Source organism: Capsicum annuum, unplaced genomic scaffold (assembly GCF_002878395.1).
Source record: "Capsicum annuum cultivar UCD-10X-F1 unplaced genomic scaffold, UCD10Xv1.1 ctg4798, whole genome shotgun sequence".
NCBI lineage: Eukaryota > Viridiplantae > Streptophyta > Magnoliopsida > Solanales > Solanaceae > Capsicum > Capsicum annuum.
The window spans coordinates 1-21,569 of record NW_025855659.1 but is presented as its reverse complement, the minus strand read 5'-3'; positions in this window follow the sequence as shown (position 1 = coordinate 21,569).

The following is a 21,569-nucleotide window of genomic DNA, read 5'->3' as shown; positions in this document are numbered from 1 at the left end:
TTTGACTAGTTCTTATCATTTGGTAATAGCTCAGTTAGTGATTTTAGGTGGCTCCTTTTAGAGTATTGTGTATCATGTCAAAATTATCAAAACTATTCTACATAGTGATCAGAGTGGTGGTGCTAAGAGAGAATGCTGACAGGGATGTATTAAAGGTCATTCATCTTGAGGTCGGGATTTCTCAGGTAGAATTTCTCATGGTTACCGTGGCAGACTAATTCAAGTAACATTGTAGAATCTAGATAGTGGGTTTCCAGGTTTTGGGGCTTCAAGTGGTTAAAGATTAGGTCGCATAGGTCGAGGGTCTCATTTTGGTTTTATTGGGTCATCACAGCATAACTCATCTAGTAGGGAATAATTAGTGTTTAATAAGTTTGGACACTTACTGAGGAATTTTGCCGATATGCAACGAGTCCTCCTCAGCATGGGTCTTAGCTTTAACTTTGTCCAACGGCATTATTAACAGGTAGAGAGGGTACACAAGGCAGTAGAAATAGATCTAGGGGTACCATAGGTACAAATCAAGGAGATTTTGGTAGAGGACAAGGAGTTGCTCTATCTGGCAGCAAACACGGGCAATTTTATGCTTTCAGGAAGACCCAAGGCAAAGGCATCTAATGGTATGATTACAAGTATCATACTAGTTTCCCATCGTCCTTCTCCAATGTTGTTTGACCTTGCATCTACATTCTCTTATGTATATACATATTTTTCTTCTGATATTGATGTTAGGTATGAGTCCCTTACGGTACCCATTCGTGTTTCTACCCTCGTAGGCAATTCTTCTGTGGTGGGTCGGGTACTAATCATATGTTGTGACTCTTTCAAAGGGTAAGACTTAGGTAGACTTAATCATTCTTGATATGGTTGACTTTGATGTCATACTGGGTTTGGATTGGTTGTCTTTATATCATGAGGTTTTAGATTGTTAGCCAAGACCGTGACCTTATCTATTTCGGGTAAGCCAAGGTTATAATGGAAGAGTACTTCTAGATCATGTTAGAAAGGGGTTATTTCTTTTATACATGCTCATTTTATGGTAGTAAAGGGGTGTCTTTCTTATTTGACCTATGTATGCTATAACAATATTGATTCACCACCTCCCTTGTATTTTGTAAGAGTCATTAAAGAGTTCATGGAACTATTTTCGACAAACTTACCATGTGTTCCTCCAGATAGGGATATTGATACTACTTTTAATCTGGATGTCACTATCCAAATCATGAATCATGCTGGAACCTACCCAACTCTACCCTAGATAAAAGAACCCTTACCACCCAATCTTTAATCATTGGGGAAAACATTGTTAAAACCTTAAACATTAGTAAATAATAAACCTTTCTTTCAAAATAAAACTTATTATAAAGTGCATTGCAGAAATAAATAAACAAATTTCTAGAACCTAATATAAACAAGTACAAGAGTACTAAAAAACTGAAAGAATAACCCAAGACACAACATACATGTAAGAGTAGGATGGCAGGAGCTACTGAAGAATATTCTCCATTGTACCTATAAAAACTCTGACTTGCAATAGGCTATATACCCAAATGGAGATATAGTAAGTGTAGTATTAGAACAACTACACGTCTTGGTATGTTCATTTATCTACTAGGATTAGAAATATATAATTAACATATAGCAAACAAGAAGAGATCATGAAAATCATACATGCTTAATAACTGAACATACTTAACTTAAACTTTCAACCTTACCGCCTTTCCTTTATTATAATATTATTAATTTAACCTCAGAGTATGACTAACTGACATAATTTCATGAATCAACCTAACACACATCTCTTACGCACTCACATTGTTACAACAACTCTACACTTGCCTCTTTTCCTCTCTCATTAATCTTATTTTCTGACAACCCTCGCTTTCTATTCTACTAACATTAACTATTGAGATTGAAACAATCAAGACAATTAATAAAACATCAACAATTTTACAAGAAGGAACACTACAATACACATCACGTATATAAGTATACACATAGGAGAATAATATTTATACATAATCCAGGACATACCTCAAATCACACTTTGTTGTAATGCAAAGTCACAACCATCAACATAACCGGTCCACACAAGTAACCATATTATAATCATAACTCAGTCAACTCAAAAAACTACCAAACACTCCAAATTATGGTGTACACACATACTAGGATCAACATGGACCTCCGTTATAAACTATAGGGGACGATCTCAGTGCATGTACCAGCATTGGCATAGTACCCAATCCAAATATCAGCCCGACATTCCTGGATCAGGCCCCTCTTTGCCGTTGTCCAATCTAATGTCTACTTTATTAAATTCCCTATCTACCAAAAATGGATGAACCTATCCACAGGGATTTTGAGCATCGGTGTGATACCTTATCCAAGACAACTAGTAACTTCCACCCTTATCCCAAATCAAGTGTTGTACAATCCTTATTCTAACATCACCGCCCTTATTTTCCCTAAGACCCCCAATTTCGTGAGGATTAACCTTTATCAGTCATATCACAATAACCAACGGCACCACAAATAATTACAATCACAAAAGGATATAAATCAATCACACAAGTACATTAGATAAGGTACTTTTTTACTAATCTTATTATAGGTTATCAATTTTCAAACTTGCATTCGATAATTAACAAGTCATTCCAGTAAACAATGATATACTAACACATGAAATCAAAAGTATGCTTGAAAGTCCATTCACCACGTATTGGAATGAGCATTATCAAACTCAATCATCAATCACAAACATGTCAGAAGATCAATTAATCAAGTATCTATTTTACGAGCGCATATTCCACAAAAATTGATATCTTTACTCTAATTCAACATACCTATTTCATTCACCAATCTAACCCACTTTTGTTCCTCTCAAAGGTGGTAAATTCAGTTACTAAATATAATCCTCATATTTAAGATGTTACCAAGTTCAAGACACCATTATTAGCTAATTATTCAACCACTCGGCTCTATTCAACTTACATATTATATCTTGAGTCATACATATCTACACATCTAATTTATTTGAACTTACCCAAACATGGCTTTAGGTTCATAAGTTATGACACCACATCTTCTTATCACGATCAATTCTCCCAACTATATTTCAATAAGAATATCTCATATTTCAAACACCACAGTATTAGATTCACCTTTTTTTAAGATATTAAAGACTAGTTGTATAGATTATAAGTTTACCTAATTCCTCTATTTCTTGCTACATTCACATATTAAACTTGTAATCATCAATAGTGTCATACAAATACAGGGGAATCTTAGTAGTTTAGTTGGTTAGTTACCTGAACTTCCACCTTATTGGTAAGGGTTCAATTCCCCACATTGGAATCCCCTCCCCTATTCTCCTTCTCCTACTCCCAATTAAAAAAAGAGTCATACAAACACAAACACCCTCAAGGGATCCACATAGAAGACAACAAGACTAAAGTATATCTTATTGTAGTAATTTCATATCTTATCCGTACCAACTCCATGTCTATAGGTTTAGACATGAAGTCTTCTATTAAATTATAAACATCTAACCCAAGTTTACAACACATTAAACCATATCCTATCTCAATCAAAGATCTAAGAACAAGCAAGTCATGCCAAGTTTGCTCTTTCCTCTTCTTTATGCCTCCATTAGTCTAATCATCTAGAAATCCAATAATCATATAAGTAATTAATCAACTACTCTTCGACTAACTACTTTGGGAATCCAACCCATTCTTTCTATCCTGATTCATGGTCTAAAACATTACCCAAGGTTCAATTAACCATTAACTAGCTCTATCATACACAACCACCCCCACCCCTACCCCCATTAATGGAGTCTTAAAGCTAAAGATTCCATATTTATTGAACTCAAGGTTCCCAAAAATCAACGTCATGTTTTAGAATCATAAATTTATGCAGAGGAAACATTGTTAACAATCTAGATATAATTCTAGGTGATATTAACCCTACCCATAGACTTTTTTCCAAAATCTCAAGATCTTAGGATTCTTATCCCCAAGAATTTTAATAATATAGATAATTTAATAATTCTAAGATTTTATAGGATTGAAAGGCAAAGAAGATGATACAAAAACTTATCTCAACAAAGAATTCCAACCCAAGGACTTGGAAAATTGCCCCTTTGGGCTTTGGAACAAAGTTTTTTGAGTTTAAAACCCCAAAAATGTCAAAAATAAGCTTATGTACTACCTAGGTGCCACATCATCAATCAAATTGTTGCTACAGTGGATAACTTTTCAACCCGGAGAGTCTCCAGTAAAACATTCATAACTTTTTACTCCAAAACCAGATTAACAAACATTTGGAACTATTGGAAATAAGACCTAAAGATTTTCATTTGGTGGTATTGAGATTCATTAATTCTTATATTCTAATAAGAAGGCTCATTTGAAATTGACCTTATTTTAACCTTAGCTTAAAACTCAATCAGTATAGACCCTTTAAACTTAACATTACTAAGAGTTTTGTTTGACATTAGTTCTTGTCTAATGCACTCCCATACTAAAGGATTGATCCTCTAACCTATGAAAATAAGGTTCTTATGCCTTTACTATAGATATTTTAGGTAATGACTGAATGGGTCGTTATAATAGATTCTAACTTACCCACTATCGTCCACAAACAAGTACAATAAATAGGAGATAGAGTTATATCATGATTTTTGAAATCTAACATGTACAAATGGTAGAAGTTAAAAACAACCTCCGATCTACTTCTAAAATATATTAATAACCATTGTCCCATATATAAAGCAAAAAATCTACCCATCTAGCCTATGCACCACAGGACACTAAGATCTAGGCACAATCTCTTGGTCTCTATAACTAAAGAAATACGATTCATATCAAATTTATATAATAGGTCATCTAAAATACTTGAAACACCATACAATGTGATGGCGTATAAAATTTGAGGAAAAATAGGAATAGTGGGGAACGAGAATGCCACTTTCTGATTTAAAATTAATTTTTGCATTTTTATCACAAGATTATAGATCTATCACTACAGCGACACTCAAGAAAAAATTCTTTGTTGATGTGGCTGGTTGTTTATTCCTCGTTGTTGATACCGATACTTCTATCATTGTAGTGACAAAGAGTGTCACAGCAGCAATACGAAAATAGCAACTCAGGATCCATTTCTATCTCTATATATTTCAAAACACACTTCTCAATTTTTGACATTACAAATTAACCTTTTCATGATAATTGCTATAACCAGAGTTCTAATAACCCATTTTACACACCAAAATTTTCTACGATTTTCTACACTCATCCTCAAATATATTAACCACTCAAATAAACTATGCCGCACACCATGATCCATAATTCAATACTAAATCACAAAATACCAAATTTTCAATCAAAACCACACTACTACAAGGTCTGTTATTCCTTTACTTGGAAAGTTTAGTGGGTACTTATATCCTAACCAATGTTATAACAACACAACACCACCAATAAACCACTTATGGATTTTATTAACATATAAATTCTCCACTACAATTCTCCTTAGTGTATTTGACCCTCAACATACCTCAACCACTCAAGAAGCAATACCAATCAAGTATTATCATGTAATAATCAGAGGGATATGAATATGCCAAAACACATCTAATAACTCTACTCACTCAATCAACCCTATACTAAAGACCATTAACAAAAATTAGTCTAACTTATTTCATCAACCTTATCATCTCAACTATACCACATTCAAGAGATATTATTACCCAATAATTATTCCTATACGATATACATATACACAATATCAGACCATAATAAGCCAACTAAAAGGTCAGTCTAGTATCACTGCCTCCTTATTAAGACTATGAACATTATCCACGTATCACTTTATTCACATTCTTAAAACTTAACCAAATAAGCTACATAAATGTCAATATCACAATTAAGGTTCAATTTACCAAAATCAAGTAAAATAATTAATATCATCTCCACTTCCCATACTACAGGAAACAACAAATTTTATATGACTAGTCAGTTTATCTTGCATCAGTGATATCAACTATACAACTTACCTTGCGTTCAAGTCACTAAGGTTGTGCAAAATAAATAAGTTCATCTTATTTTAACAAATTAATTATGAAGACATCATTAGTAAGTCAACTTATTAACTGTATTCTTTACACAAGGATGACTTAATAGCACGTTGGGCCCGGATATAGTCATAAAAAGTCGGACAACACAGTAATCCCAACTTTAATCATCAAAGTTCAATACCATGCAAGGATCATGAGTTTATTGTCAAAGACCAAACAAAAATCAAGATATATCTCAAATCATGAAAATTAAGACATACCTATAATCACGAAAAACAAGACATATCTCAAAATCACTGATATGAAGACATACCTCAAATCATAAAAACTAAGACATACCTCAAAATCAAATAATGAAGACATACCTCAACATCATGGAAATGAAAACATTTCAAAAAATCACACCCATCCTTTACGATTAATGGATATTATTTTGTAATAACTTATCTTATATCACTCGTAATGACCACTTACACTTAACAAATTTAGACATTCAAAATTAAAATAATAATATAGTCAATGCAATAATAAATTCATATAAGGAATACATGTAACATTCTATCATAACAGAACAAAAACAAAAACAAGGTATTTTTCTAGTAAGCATAACCAAATTAATGAAAGAGTTATGCTTACCAATTGCAAAACTATAATATTCACTACATCCAATAACATAACCATAAAAAATATGCATGTAAACATGATTTTCTATATTAGCATACAAGTCCTACACCTCTTATTGACCTCTACTGGTTGGTATAACACTATTTCAACCATTCAAAGACAATCGAGAAACTAATTGGGACCAAATCATACCAATTATGTTTGTTTAGATACCAACTGGAATCATCCAGATAACAATTGGACTCAATTTTGAGAGACAACACTAAACTAGCAGGATATGAGAGGAGAAAGTGAGACAGCTTCCTAGATGCCTTGTAGCCTCCTAAAGATTTAATATGGGCGTTAACATACTATTATGCAGGACTCTACTCAATATTTTCTCTTGTACTGGGAGAATTATAACGTAAACTCTGATACCATCTTTTCACAACCCAAATCACAGATGGTATAGGCACCTATATAATTTATCCTAGATAGGAGAACCCTTACCACCCAATCTTTAATCATTACAATAAATATTATTAAAACCTTAAGCATTAGTAAATAATAAATCCTTATTTTAAAACAAAACTTACGATAAAATATATTGTGAAAGTAAATTAAAAAATTCTCAAAACCTAATCTAAATCGATACAAGAAGACTAAACAAATGGAAGGATGAGCTGGGATATAGAATCTATGTAAGAGTAGGATCACAGAAGCTACTAAAGAATAATCACCATTGTACCTATATAAACTCAAACTGACCTGCGACATGGATATATCCCTAAATAGATATATTGCAAGTGTAGTATTAATTTAACCACGTATACTAGTGGGTATCATCGATTGTCTATGGTTAGAAACATATAAAAATATATAGCAAAGAAGAAGAGATCATGACAAGCATACATTCTTAATAACTGAAAATACATAACTCACTTCAACTTTAAACATTCACGTTTTTCCTTTATTATAGAATTTTAAATCAACCTCACAGTGTGACTAACTGACACAATTCCACAATTTAACCTAACCTACATCTCTTACACACTCACCTTGTTATTATAACACAATACCTCTTTTTTCTCTCCCATTAATCCTCGTTTGCCAAATCTCTCACTACCTATTCTACTACTATTAATCATCAAAATTCAATAATTAAGACAATTAATAAAATATCAACAACTTCACTAGTAGAGACACTATAATACAAATCACATATATAACTATACATATAGAAGAATAATATTTATACATAATCCATGACATTCCTTGGATTCACACTTTTTTGTAATTCAAAGTCATAAACATCAACATAATTGGTTCATACAATGAACTATAACATATTATATACATAATTTGATCCACTCAAGAAATTGTCAATTTCTCCAAATTATAGTGTACACATATTCTAAGATAAGAAGGGACCCTCGGTTATGACTTGTAGGCAATGAGCTCAGTCTATGTATCAATACTAGTGTGGTACCCAACCCAAATATTAGGGTCAGCATGACACCCAATCAAAGAAAACTAGTGTCTTCCATCCTTACTCCAAACAAAGTGTTATGCTACTCATATGGTAACATCCCCACCCTTATCTTCCCTAAGACCACCAATTTTGTGAGGATCAACCTTTTCTAGTTTAACTTATAATAATCAACAGTACTACAAATAAGGACAATCATAAAAGGAGATAAATCAACCATACTTGTATATCAAACAAGGTCTTTTTTTACCAATCTCATTATAGGTTACCAATTTTCAAACATCAAATCAATAATTAAAATTTCATAATTTCAATTGATTAATGAATATCCATTAACACATGAAATCACAAGTATGTGAGAAGGCCTATTCACCCCTTATTCAAGTGAGTATTATCAAACCTAATCATTAATCATAAATATGTTAGCAAACTAATCAATCAGGTATCCATTTTTAGAGTTCACATTCTACCAAAATTGATATTTATACTCTAATTCACTATACCTATTTTATTCACCAATATAACCCTCTTTTGTTCCTACCAAAATTGGTAAATTTGGTGATAACTACTAACCCTTACATTTAAGACGTGATCAAGTTCAAGACATTATGATATTTGTCAATTATTCAACCACTTGAATCTATTCAACCTACATGTTCTATCTTGAGTAATACACCTCTATGATGTTGGGTGTATTTATGCATTCTAAAATCACTATTCTAGCCTGTCTAGCCTTATTTTGAGGATGATTCGTATGCTATATGGGTTAATAATGATATAAATGTGTATCAAAGTGTTAAATCATGTGTTTATAATGCTCAAAGAGAATTTCAAACAAGTTTATACATAATTAAGTCATTTAGAGTTCAACCCGGAAAACTAGTGTTACTCGTTTGAGCTAGGTGCTTGTCTAGTTGATCTCGTTCGATTCTAGTGTGTTTAATGAGTTACTTGTGGTTTAAATGAGTAATTATGAGTAACTTTTCGGTAGTAATAAAATTTCAATTTGAGTGAATGTACAGCTAGACCAATAAGTGAAAGATCAATGGGAATTAGCCTAGCTTAGCTCTTTTTTTATTCATCGTTATGAGTTGTGGGTTGTGTTTGTCTCCTAATTTGTGTGGTTTGAGTTTGTAGGATTCTTTGGGAACTGAATATTATGATATGTTGATGTTAAAAAGTCTGTAAATCCATGGGAAAGACACCACAAGAAAAGGAACTAAGAGGGGAGACTCAACACTTAACCAAAATTCAAAGAACAAGTTCCAGAGGCTCCAGGCAGTATAGAGGAGTTGCCCCACCTAGAGTAGGTCTATGGGCAGGGAAAATACTTGCTAGGAGAGGTGCTCAACCCAGGGCTCAGCCTCACCTGGAGCAGTTCTATAGCCATGGCGGTGCCCTCTCCATTCCAGGGCTCAATAACTGAATATTTCCAACTCCAACACGGACTTGGCTAACTCCTATACTATAAATACATGTTATATCACGTTTTTACATATCTTTGAACATATTTTGGAGAGAAAGCAGCTGATACAACTTCATATTTAGGTTTTTATTATTTTTATTTAGTTTATTCATATTTTTAGTCATTAATAACCACCTTGTGATTATGATTATGACTATGCGGGGCTAAATGCCCTTTTCTGGGGTTAAAGCCAAGAACATGAGTACTATTGTTTTGAATAAAATTTGTATAACTTTGCTTATCATTATTGGTTGTGTGCTCATCTTTGATTTAACTATTTTAAGGATTCACGACCCTTAGAGTAAATCAATTGTCTACCTTTTGATCTAGGGAGAAGGAATAGGGGATAGAATATGGAGATGAACAAAGTATTTTGTATTTTTTTATGAAATAAGGACTTCGAATCAATGTCTAGGACAGGGAAGTACTTAGATTCCTTACTGATTCACATGTAGGAGCATATCTTAAAGAACTTAAGTGGACTATTACATCCCCGCACAACAATGTAGTTGTAAGGTTTAACTTAGGTAAAGGATTAGAGGTCGGGAGGCCATGATCATGAGACTAACCCTACAAATAAACAACCATGATAAGCAAATTAACAAATGAAATTCAACAACATAGTATGATTGTTCAAAGTGCTTTAACCGTGGGTTTTCTCTTATTGATAGTTACAAGATCTTTACATTACACATTGTTTACTTTTCTCTAGTTATAAATTACAAACTCTCTTTTTAGTTACGCTCACATCAATTGAATCTAAATTGTAAACTATAATAAAACTGTTGTTGAATCAAGTTTCTGTGAGATCGATACTTGGCTTTTAGAAGGCCACTTTACTACTTGATAAGACCACATACACTTGCATGTGCGCTGACAAGTTTTTAATGTCTTTGTCGGGGACTTATTATTTGGCAATTATTTATTTTAGTTTTACTTTTAGATTTATTTGGTGTTTTTTAGGCTTGGTCTTAGTTTTGTGATTGCAGGAAATAGTTTTTAAGGTAGAAAGCTAGCAAGGAATAGGGATTTGGTTGAACTAAGCCTTGAACCTGAACAATACTTCTATTAACGAAGGAGAGACACAATCCGTCTCCCTTAGTTTTTGCAAATAGAAGAAGATCATGTAGTTCCTACTCCAATGGCTAAAGAACAAGCAGCCCGTAGGACAGTTAGGGAAGTGGAAGTCCCACTTCCGATAAACTTAACTTTCCCAATTCAAAGACCGATTGCTGGGGGGATTTTGAGTTGAAGCACAACATGGTGCAGCTTCTCATCAGCAGTGGACAGTTTGCAGGGCTTTTACATGAGGATCCACAAGTTCACTTGCAGACTTTTATTGAGCTTACTGATACATTCATTCTAATTGGGGTGAGTACAGATTATGTGAGATTGACACTTTTTCCCTATTCACTGTTGGGGGAAGCTAAAAGGTGGTTGAATGCAGAGTCATCCAATTCAATCACATCATGGGACGACTTAGCCAGAAAGTTCCTCTTCAGATTCTTTCCATCTAGAAAGACTGTGAGGCTTCGCAGTGAGATAGTGAGCTTCAAACAGAACCCAAATGAAAACCTCTATCATGCTTAGGAACACTTCAAGGGTCTTCTTTAGGATTTTCCACACCACTAACATTTTAATAAGGTACTTGATCATACTTTTGTAGAAGCAATTGATCACATACAAAGATTTTGCTAGATTCAGCTATAGGTGGTCAAGCACTGGAGTTAACTTATGATGAGTTGTAAACATTGTTGAACCACATAGCACAAGGAAATCTTAAATGACATTCAGATTCTAGAAGTTCCACAAAAAAAATTGCGAGAGTATTAGAGGTAGACCAGTTCACTGCCTTATCAGCTCAGGTTGTAGCATTACAAAATATGATAAACACTCAGTTCAGCAGCCTAAAATTAAGAGCTCCACAACCTGTAGCCACAGTCAATGCCATCCAACAAGATGTAGGTTGGTATGAAGTATGTGGTAGTAGTGGTCACTTAGTGGCTATATGTTCTTTAAATCTGAAATCAGTGATGTATGTAGATAATGCTCAAAGGATAAATTATGGTAATGCCTACAACATGAGCAGACTTAGCCATTAAACGCTCCACAGCCACAGACCCAAATGAATTAGTCAACTAGAAACATGGAAGAGATGTTGAAGTAGCTTCTAGCTAGTCAGACACAATTGGCTGCGGACATAAAAAATTCGTAAGAAGCTCAGAGAAGATTAGAGATTTAAGTGGGGTAGATACAACAAGCATTAAATACTATGCCATAAGGTGGCTTACCAGCAGATACAGAAAATCCAAAGCAGGTTATGATAATTACCTTGAGAAGTAGTAAAGAGCTTCAAGGAGAATCTCCAAAGGTGACTAAAAAGGTAGATGCTGATTTGGTAACTGAACAGGTAAATGAAGAAGTTACGGAAAAATCAAGAAAGTCTGAGTACTTTAAAGAAAAAATTATTGCAGAACGAGTGAAGAAGACACCTCCACTACCCTTCCCTCAAAGGTAAATTAAAGCAAAGAAAGACGCAATGTTCAGGAAGTTTTTTGATACATTCAGAGAACTTCACATTAAATTTCCTTTGTTAGATATTTTGCAGGGTATGACTAAGTATGTGAAGTAATTGAGGGATGTGGTTGCTAATAAGGTGAAATTTCAAGATGTGGGGGCAACAACACTCACTGAACTCTACCTATCCAAATTAGGAGTAAATAGGTCCATGTATTGAGTGACTTAGGGGCAAGAATAAATTTGATGCCTTTATATTTGTTTGACACATTGGGCTTGGGAAAGCCTAAATTGACCAAAGTGGTTTTGCAGCTAGCAGACGGGTCTATGGCATATCCAGAAGAAATCATTGAAGATGTCCTTAGAAAGTTTGGTAAATTTTTTATTCCTGCTAACTTTATTATTCTTGATTTTGAGGTATACGAACAAGTACCAATCATTTTGGGGCATCCATTCTTATCAACTGATTGACTTTAGAGAAGGCACGCTCAAAATAAAGGTAGAGGATGAAAGGTGGTATTTGATATTTTCAAGGCACCCTTATTAACTTCACACTATAAAGATTTATATATGATTAATATGATTGATGGGGACAAGTGTGGGGTGGTTATTCTACCAAAGACCTCTTTGGACTACCTGATTGAGCAGCCTAAGCTTCTACCACTTAAGTCTAATTTAATGCTAATTGATGATCCTGAAAAGGCTAGAGTTAAAGAATTTGTTGCTCTTCAAAATTCATACCCAAGAGGGGTAAAGATAATAAGAAGATGGATACCAAGCATAAGAAATAAAAGGAAAGAGAACGACTAAGTCGTTAGTTGGGTCATATCGCGACACTAAATCAGGCGCTTCTTGGGAGGCAACCCAAGTTAAGTAGGTATGTTTTATTTTTAGTTTTAGTTTTTATTTCAAGTAGTTATTGTTTTTGATTGAGTCGCAGGTTAATCGGAAGTCTGAGTACCATAAACTTGAGCTAAGGAGCATGGCAAAAACTGAGTGTGGGGTCCCGCGGATCCCATTAATGCAAAAGATGCAACTAGCTAGGCCTAGAGGCCTTAGGGAGTATTTCTATCTCTTATTTTTAAGTTCACTTTGGGGACAAAGTAGATTTTTAAGTGTGGGGTGGGGAAATTCTCAAATTTTGGTTTAATTTTAAAAAAAGTTGTGTTAGATATTTTTTTTGTGCTATTTTTTATTACATGGTGTAAGTATTTTAATGGTAAAAGTATGTGGAATAATTGAATTGCTACTTTTGAGACTCTTAGGCTCATTTTATGACTCTTGTACTTTTTGGCTTAAATTTGAAATCATGTTATTGTGTGGTTGGGAGTCCATCATGATCCTATTGAGTTGAGCATGTGTCATGTGTGTGTGTAAGGTATTTGTATATTCCTTACTTCATATGATGTCTAGAACTTGTTTGGTGTGTGTGTAAAGCGAAATGAAGAGTATGGGAGATGATTTATGTATTTCTGTAGTAGCCTTGTTTTATACCTTCTACTTGTCCTACCTTTGTTCATTATCTTAGTTAATCCCTATTGAGCCTTTAGAGTTTTCTTTGGTAGCCTCATAAGTAGCCTAATTTATTTTTTGATAGACCAAAATTTGATCCAAAAAGCTCCAAAGTGCTTTAATAAAAAATTGATTTAGTAAGGAGTTTGAGAAATTAGAGAAGAAAAAAGTGAAATTCATGCCCCAAGGTAATAGTTATTGGTGTTTATATTTGATGTGTGGTGGTTGGGAGTGATATATATGGTGTTATAACTATTCTCATGATTATATAAAATGAGAAAAATTGAATCTTGAAGCCCACCATGTGTTTGTGAAAATGCTTAAAAGAGATTGGGCAAAATAAAAAATTGGGGTAGATAAAAAATGGTGCAAATGGGTTGTTGGAGATTGGTTCTAGTGTATAATGTAGTGTATTAAAGCACTTAGAGAGGTTAGTCACTATTTCTAAATAGTTCTTAGTCACTATTCCTAAATAGTTCCTACCCATCCCTTAGCCTACATTACAGCCCGAAAAAGACCCATTTGATCCTATACTTGACATTCTAATATTAGTAGAGCACTACACTAGGGGCAAGCCTATGGTTCAATCTGTGTAACTTGTGAATTCCTTGAGAGAGTGAGTGTAAATTGATTCTTATACCTATCATGTTATAAATTGCTTAATTGTGAGTGAGTATAGGTAACTCTCTTGTTGTAAGGGGCACATGTTCGATGAATGTGGGTGATTTGTATGATGCCCTTGATTGAATGATAAGAATGAGTTTTCCAACTACGTGAGTCAATTATTGAGGCTAGGATGTTTTGGAGTAGTGTTCATAAGCTTTCAATTGTGCCTGTAACATGCTTAGTGTAGAACTTGTATTCCGTGTAGACTAGCTTGAGTGTCATGTATGTAGTAGAAGTGTAGAATCTCCAGATCATAATATTTATAGTGAAAATTTGTTTGGTGATGAACAAGGCTTTAAGTATGGGGTGGTGATGTTGGGTGTATTATGCATTCTAGCATCACTATTCTAGCATGTCTAGACTTGTTTTGAGGATGATTCGTATGATATATGGGTTAATAATGAGATGAATGTGTATCAAAGTGTTAAAGCATGTGTTTATACTATTCAAAGTGAATTCCAAACAAGTTTGTACTTAATTAAGTCATTTAGAGTTCAACCTGGAAAACTAGTGGTACAATCTTGAGCTAAGTACTTGTCTAGTTAGTCTCGTTGGATTCTAGTGTATTTAATGAGTTCCTTATGGTTTGAATGTGTGATTATGAGTGGAATAACTTGTTGGTAGTAAGAAAAGTTTAATTTGAGTGAGTGTACAGCTGGAACAATAAGTGAAAAATCAGTATGAACTAGCCTAGCCTAGCTGAATATGATGATATTTTGATGTTAAAAAGGCTGGAAATCCATGGAAAAGACACTACAAGACAAGGAACTAAAAGGAAAGACTCAACACTTAACCAAAATTTGGAGAACAAGTTTCAGAGGCTCAAGGCGATATGGAGGCGCCGCCTCACCTGGAGCAGGGATATGGGTAGGGCGCATCCTTTCTTAGAGTGGCACTCAACCCAGGGCTCAGCCTCACCTGGAGCGGGGCTATAGACAGGGCGATGCCCTCTCCACTTCAGGGCTTAATAACTGAATGTTTCAAACTCCAATACGGACTTGGCTCACTCCAATACTATAAATACATGTTATATCACATTTTTACATATCTTTGAACATATTTTGGAGATCAAGGAGCTTCTATAACTTCATATTTAGGTTTTTATTATTTTTATTTAGTTCATTCATGTTTTTAGTCGTTAATTACCACCTTGTGATTATGATTATGACTATGCGTGGCTAAACACCTTTTTCTGGGGTTGAAGCCAAGAACATGAGTACTATTGTTTTGAATTAAATTCGTATAACTTTGCTTATCATTATTGGTTGTATGTTCATTTTTGATTTAACTATTTTAAGAATTTACAATCCTTAGAATATATCAATTGTCTGCCTTTTGATCTCGGGAGAGGGAATAGGGGATAGAATATGGAGATGAACAAAGTATGGTTTGTATTCCTTTATGAAACAAGGAATTTGAATTAGTGTCTAGGACAGGTATGTACCTATATACCTTACTTAATTCACACGTAGGAAGATAGCTTAAAGAACTAAAGTGGACTATTATATCCTCGCTCAATGATGTAGTTGTAAGATTCAACTTAGCTAAAGGATTAGAGGTCGGGAGACCATGATCATGCGACTAACCCTATGAATCAACAACTAGGATAAGCAAGTTAATGAATGAAATTCAACAACATAGTATGATTGTTCAAAGGGCTTTAACCCTAAGTTTTCTCTTATTGATTGTTCAAGATCTTTACATTACGCATTGTTTACTTTTCTCTAGTTATAAATTACAAACTCTCTTTTTGGTTACGCTCGCATCAACTGAATCTAAATTCTAAACTATAATAGAATTGTTATTGAATCAAGTCTCTTTGGGATCGATACTTGGCTTCTAGAAGGCCATTTTACTACTTGATAAGACCGTGTACACTTGCGTGTGCGCTTAGGCGTTGTCACTCTACACATCTTACTTTTTATCACTTAAGCCAAACTGGACTTTAGGTTCTTAAGTTTGTCATATCTATATATTAAACTTGTAAAATCACAAGTAAGTCATACAAATACAAACACCAATCAAAGGAACCACACAAACAACACTCAATTATATTTTTATTTTATTAATTTTATGTTTTATCCATGCCAACTCCATGCTAGTAGGCCTAGACATGAAGTATCCCATAAAACTATAGTAATTACACTTATCTAACCCAAATTTACTATACATTAAGCCACAACCTAACTCAACAAAGATCTTAAAACAAGCAAGCAACACCAAGATTACTCTTTTCTATTTTTCATGCCTCCATTAGTCCAATCATCTAGAAATCAAATAATTATAGGATTAATTATTCAATGAATCTTTGAATGACTACTTTGGGAATTCAACCCATTAATTCTATCCTTATTATGGTGTAATATATTATCCAAAGATAAATTAATCATTAATTATCTCTATCATATTTCAATCATTTCCATTCATGGAGTTTTAAAGCTAAAGATTCTATTTTCATTGAACTCAAGGTCCAATAATCAATTTCATATTTTGGAATCACTAATTTATGTTATAAATTATTAATTAATAATCTAGAAGTAATTCTAGGTGACATTAACTCAACTAATAGTTTTTCTCCAAAATCCCATGAGCATACGATTCTAGTCCTCAATAATTTCATCATTAAAGATCATTCTAATAACTCTAAGATGTTATTGGATTGAAATACGAAGAAGATGATGGAAAAACTTACCTGAACAAATAATTCCACCCAAAGACTTGGAAAATCTCCCCTTTAGGGCTTTAGAATAATGTTTTTGAGTTGAAAACCTTAAGGATGTCAAAAATAGGCTTATGTACTACTCAGTTGTCATTGTAGTGGACTAATTATCATTTTAGCAGCTTCACAGTGGCGACCAACTTTTCAGGCCAAACAATCTCCAGTAAAAATAGCTATAATGTTTTACTCTAAAAGTGGATTAACAAATGATCAGATGCATTGGAAACAGTACTAAAAGACTTTTATGTGGTAGATATTAAGACCCATAACTCATTATATTCTAATATGAATGCTCTCTTGAAGTTGAACCTAGTTTAAACTTAGCTCAAAACTCAATCGGTAAGAACACTTCCAACTTAACTTTCTGCTAGAAGTATTGTATATCCTTAGTTCATATCTAATGCATTTCCATAGTAAAGGATTGAAAAACCTATGAAAATAAGGTTCTTACACCTATATTATAGATATTTATAGTAATAATGAAATGAGTCATTACAGTGGATCAAGATACCAAGCCCATTTCTACTCCTCCTTAAAGGATGGCCCTGGCTAAGTAGAATAAATTAAAGGTGCAATTTCAAGATTCGTAAGTAAGGTTTTATTATACCGAGTGTGTCTCTATGGGTGTACTTTTTTTATATGTTAAGAAAAAGGATAGATCCATGCGTGTGTGTATTGACCCCAGCAAATAAACAAAGTAACTATTAAAAATAAGTATCTTATCCCATGTGTTGATGATTTGTTTAATCTGCTTTAGGGTGAAATAATGTTTTCTAAGATTGACTTGTGGTCAGGTTACTATTAGTTGAAAATTAGAGCTTTGGATGTTCCAGAATTATCTTTAAGTATGTCTCATGGACACTATAAGTTATTGATTATGTCTTTTGGGATGACAAAGGCCCAAACAACGTTTATGGAGTTGATGAATAAGGTGTTTCGGTCTTATCATAATGCTTTTTTCACTATGTTCATCGTTGATATCTTGGTTTACTTCATAAATGAGGCTAAACATGTGAGGCATTAGAGGATCATACATCAAAACTTAAGAGATGAGCAATTGTATGCCAAGCTCTCCAAATTTGATTTTTGGTTGGATTCCATTTCTTTCTTAGGCTATGTGGATAACAAGGATGGAATAATGGTCGATCTAATGAAGGTGCATGTAGTTCGTGATTGGGCTATACTTACTTGTCTTATTGAGATTCGAAGTTTAGTTGTGCTAGCAGACTATTATCGACTATTTGTATAGGAATTCTCTTATATTACAACATCATTGACTAAGTTAACTCAGAAGATGTTTTTTTTCAGTGGTCTGATGATTGTGAAAGGAGCTTTTAGAAGTACAGGAAGTTATTTACTTCAGCTCCTAGCTTGAATTTACATGAGGAAGATGTAGGCTTTATTGTGTTTGCGATGCTTCTAGAGTTTTATTGGGTGGTATGTTGATGTTGAAGGATAAGGTGATAGCTTATTTTTCTAGATAGTTAAAGGCCCATAAGAATATAATTTAGTGTAACGCCCCGAGACTACACCCTGGGTGCCACACGGTGCTTACAACCCAGAAGGACCACAAGCTAACCCATGACTGGTACCTGCTGTGAACACTAGATAATAATCATGAAACATATGCAGAAGTAAAAACTTCAAAACTCCATAAGGTTCATAAAACTGAATCAATACTGAGTACATCTATAGAATAACTTCTAACTGAAAGTGTTTGAAAGCCTCTAACATCTTAAATAAAGGAGTTGATGGGACAGGCCCCAACTAACTCTAACTACTATCTGAAAGTAGCTGAAAAACTAAAATACTATAAATATTAAAATAATTAAAAGATTGTCATATCCTCGATGGATGAGGATTCACTACTGTAGATGCGGCTGATCGACTGATCTGAGTAGGTACGATTAAGAACCCGAGCGTCCGAACCTATGATATGAGACATCATAGCGCAAAAAAAGAGTATGCGTTAGTACTTTTGAATATATTGATATGCTAGGTGAGGTTAGGCTGATATGCATGGGTTCACGTGCATAATAATAATAACAAAATATCATAAAATAACTGGATAAGAGTATATCCAAGACTGGGACTACTGTAAGTTCTGAACATGCAACACCAAGAATATTCCATCCTGATGGTGTTGGCTCGCTGTTTTGGTCATCCAAACGTGTCTCCAACAATTTCCAAAACTCACCCGAGATGACCTATAGATAATCCTGATCATGAATCAATTTAAAAATGACAATATAAGGATGGAAAGATAACAAATGACACCATTGAAATATCGAGGTAAAAAATGAGACTAAGTCTCAACACTTAGCTAAAATTTTCTAAGCCTGGGACCTCTTTTGACATGATATAGGACTGAAATGGGATAGAACTTTACGGGGTCTTACATTTAAAGTTAGCCACAGTTGTGTCTATATTAAAATTATAGCATCCCTACTTGTAGTGGATTGATTGTGAGATTTTCTCCGATCATTGTAGCCTTCGCTACGTCTTTATCAGCAAGATATTAACATGAGACAACATATATAGTTAGAGTTTCTTAAGGATTATTGTCTCAATATTTTTATCATTCGGATAAGGCAGTATGGTTGTGAATGTCTTGAGTCTAAAAGCGGCGAGTATGAGGAGTTTTGCTTATCTTTTGGTGAAGGGGTGGCCTTCAAAAAGTTTAAACAATATTTATAAGATCCTTCACACTTTTAATATATATATATATATATATATATATATATATTAAAAAAAGTTCAAACAATATTTATAAGACCCTTCACACCTCATGTTAGTGCAAGCGGTATGGGCTATCTTTATGGGACATTTTCTGATTGCAAGTGGCGTGCCCTTAGTGTGTATTTTGTATACTTTATTTTCTACTTTGCTCGGTCGGCCTATGATACCTACTGACTACAAGTGGACCGTACTCGCTCCTACTGTACTCTTTCGGTACAGATTCAGGTTTGGGTGTGCCCCACGCTGCTTGACTCGGGTGATTGTTGGAGCTTTCAAGGAGTTGATGATTTTCAGGAGGTCGGATGTCTTCTACTACCTTTCTCTATAGACTATATCTTTACTTTCATTTCGGAGGTAGAGTTTCTCTTGTATTTGGATATCTTATGTATTTTTAGGGATTCGAGTTGTACTAGATACGTTCTTATAGTGCTGACACCTGATTTTGGGAGTTATGCCTTCATTGTTATGTTTCTTTTCGCATTTATTGTACTTGTGTGATTCGGTTTCATTCTAGAAGCCTTACCGTGGGGTTATTATTGTCTTTTCCCACTTTGTGTATTGGTTAGGGTGTTAGACTTACTTTTCAAGGTTTGCCGTGATAAGTGTCATCATGACCCCTTTGAATTTTTTTGGGTTGTGACAATTGCGGCCCTATTTTTAGTAAGGATGATAAGTACTCCCTCCGTCCATCAATAGCTTAGACGTCCAACAATGCTTGTCCAGTTTGAAAAAATAGTGGATAATTTATCTCTTTCTACCCATTCTACCTTTGCTATTAAATACGATTCATCACTCAATACATTTTTCAAGGCATAAAATTTATTATATTCAAAGGGTCACATAGTAAAATTACCCCTATTTTGTATTATTTCTTAACATGTGTGTTAAGTTAATGTGGTCAAGTGTTGTTGGATGGATGTAAACTGATCAGCATAGAGTATACTATTTTCCCCGTTTCAAAATACTTGTCACGATTTTCTTTTTGAAAGTCAAGTGATATGGACTTTGTCCAACATATTGAGTTTTTCGCAATCATATTGATATGTGAAAAAAATAGTACTTTTCATATAGTATTTGAATACCTAAATTTTAATTTCTAAATATCGAATTAATTTAATTTTGATTTAGCTTTAAAATTTAGTCAAATTGACTCTCTTAAAAAGCAAAATATGACAACTATTTTTAAACAGAGGAAATTTTTATTGTAAATAGCTAACTTGTATAAATGGGGATGATAATATAGTAAAATTATTTTATTCGTCTCTTAAGGAGTATGTCAAATTAAATATAAAAAATAAAAATAAACGGAGGGAATTAATTGCCTAGAATCAAATAGTATCTATTTAATATAACTTCTTGGTTACATAAAGGAGAGACATTTGGAACCCCAAAATCATCAAGGAAACTTTTCAAAAGTAGCAACTGTTTCATAATTATGAAAAATAGCAAATTGTATTTTATATTTTTAAGTAAAATGTTGATATATACATATACAAATTGAATAGTAGTTCCTATTTTAACTCTCATCAGTTAGAGTAAATAAGGGAAGTAATCATCCTTTAATTCATGCTACATTTAATTATAAAGATTCATTTTCCTAATATGATTTTTTTATTTCTTTTATTTTTGCTTTTATTTTTACACTTATATTTCTAACTTTTATTTCTCTTTCTTCTTTTTTTTTTGGTTTTCACTTCTTTTTCTTTTTCTATTTTTATTTTTATTTTTATTTTTTTACTCTTCTATCTCTTGCTTTTATTTTTAAAAGACACATATC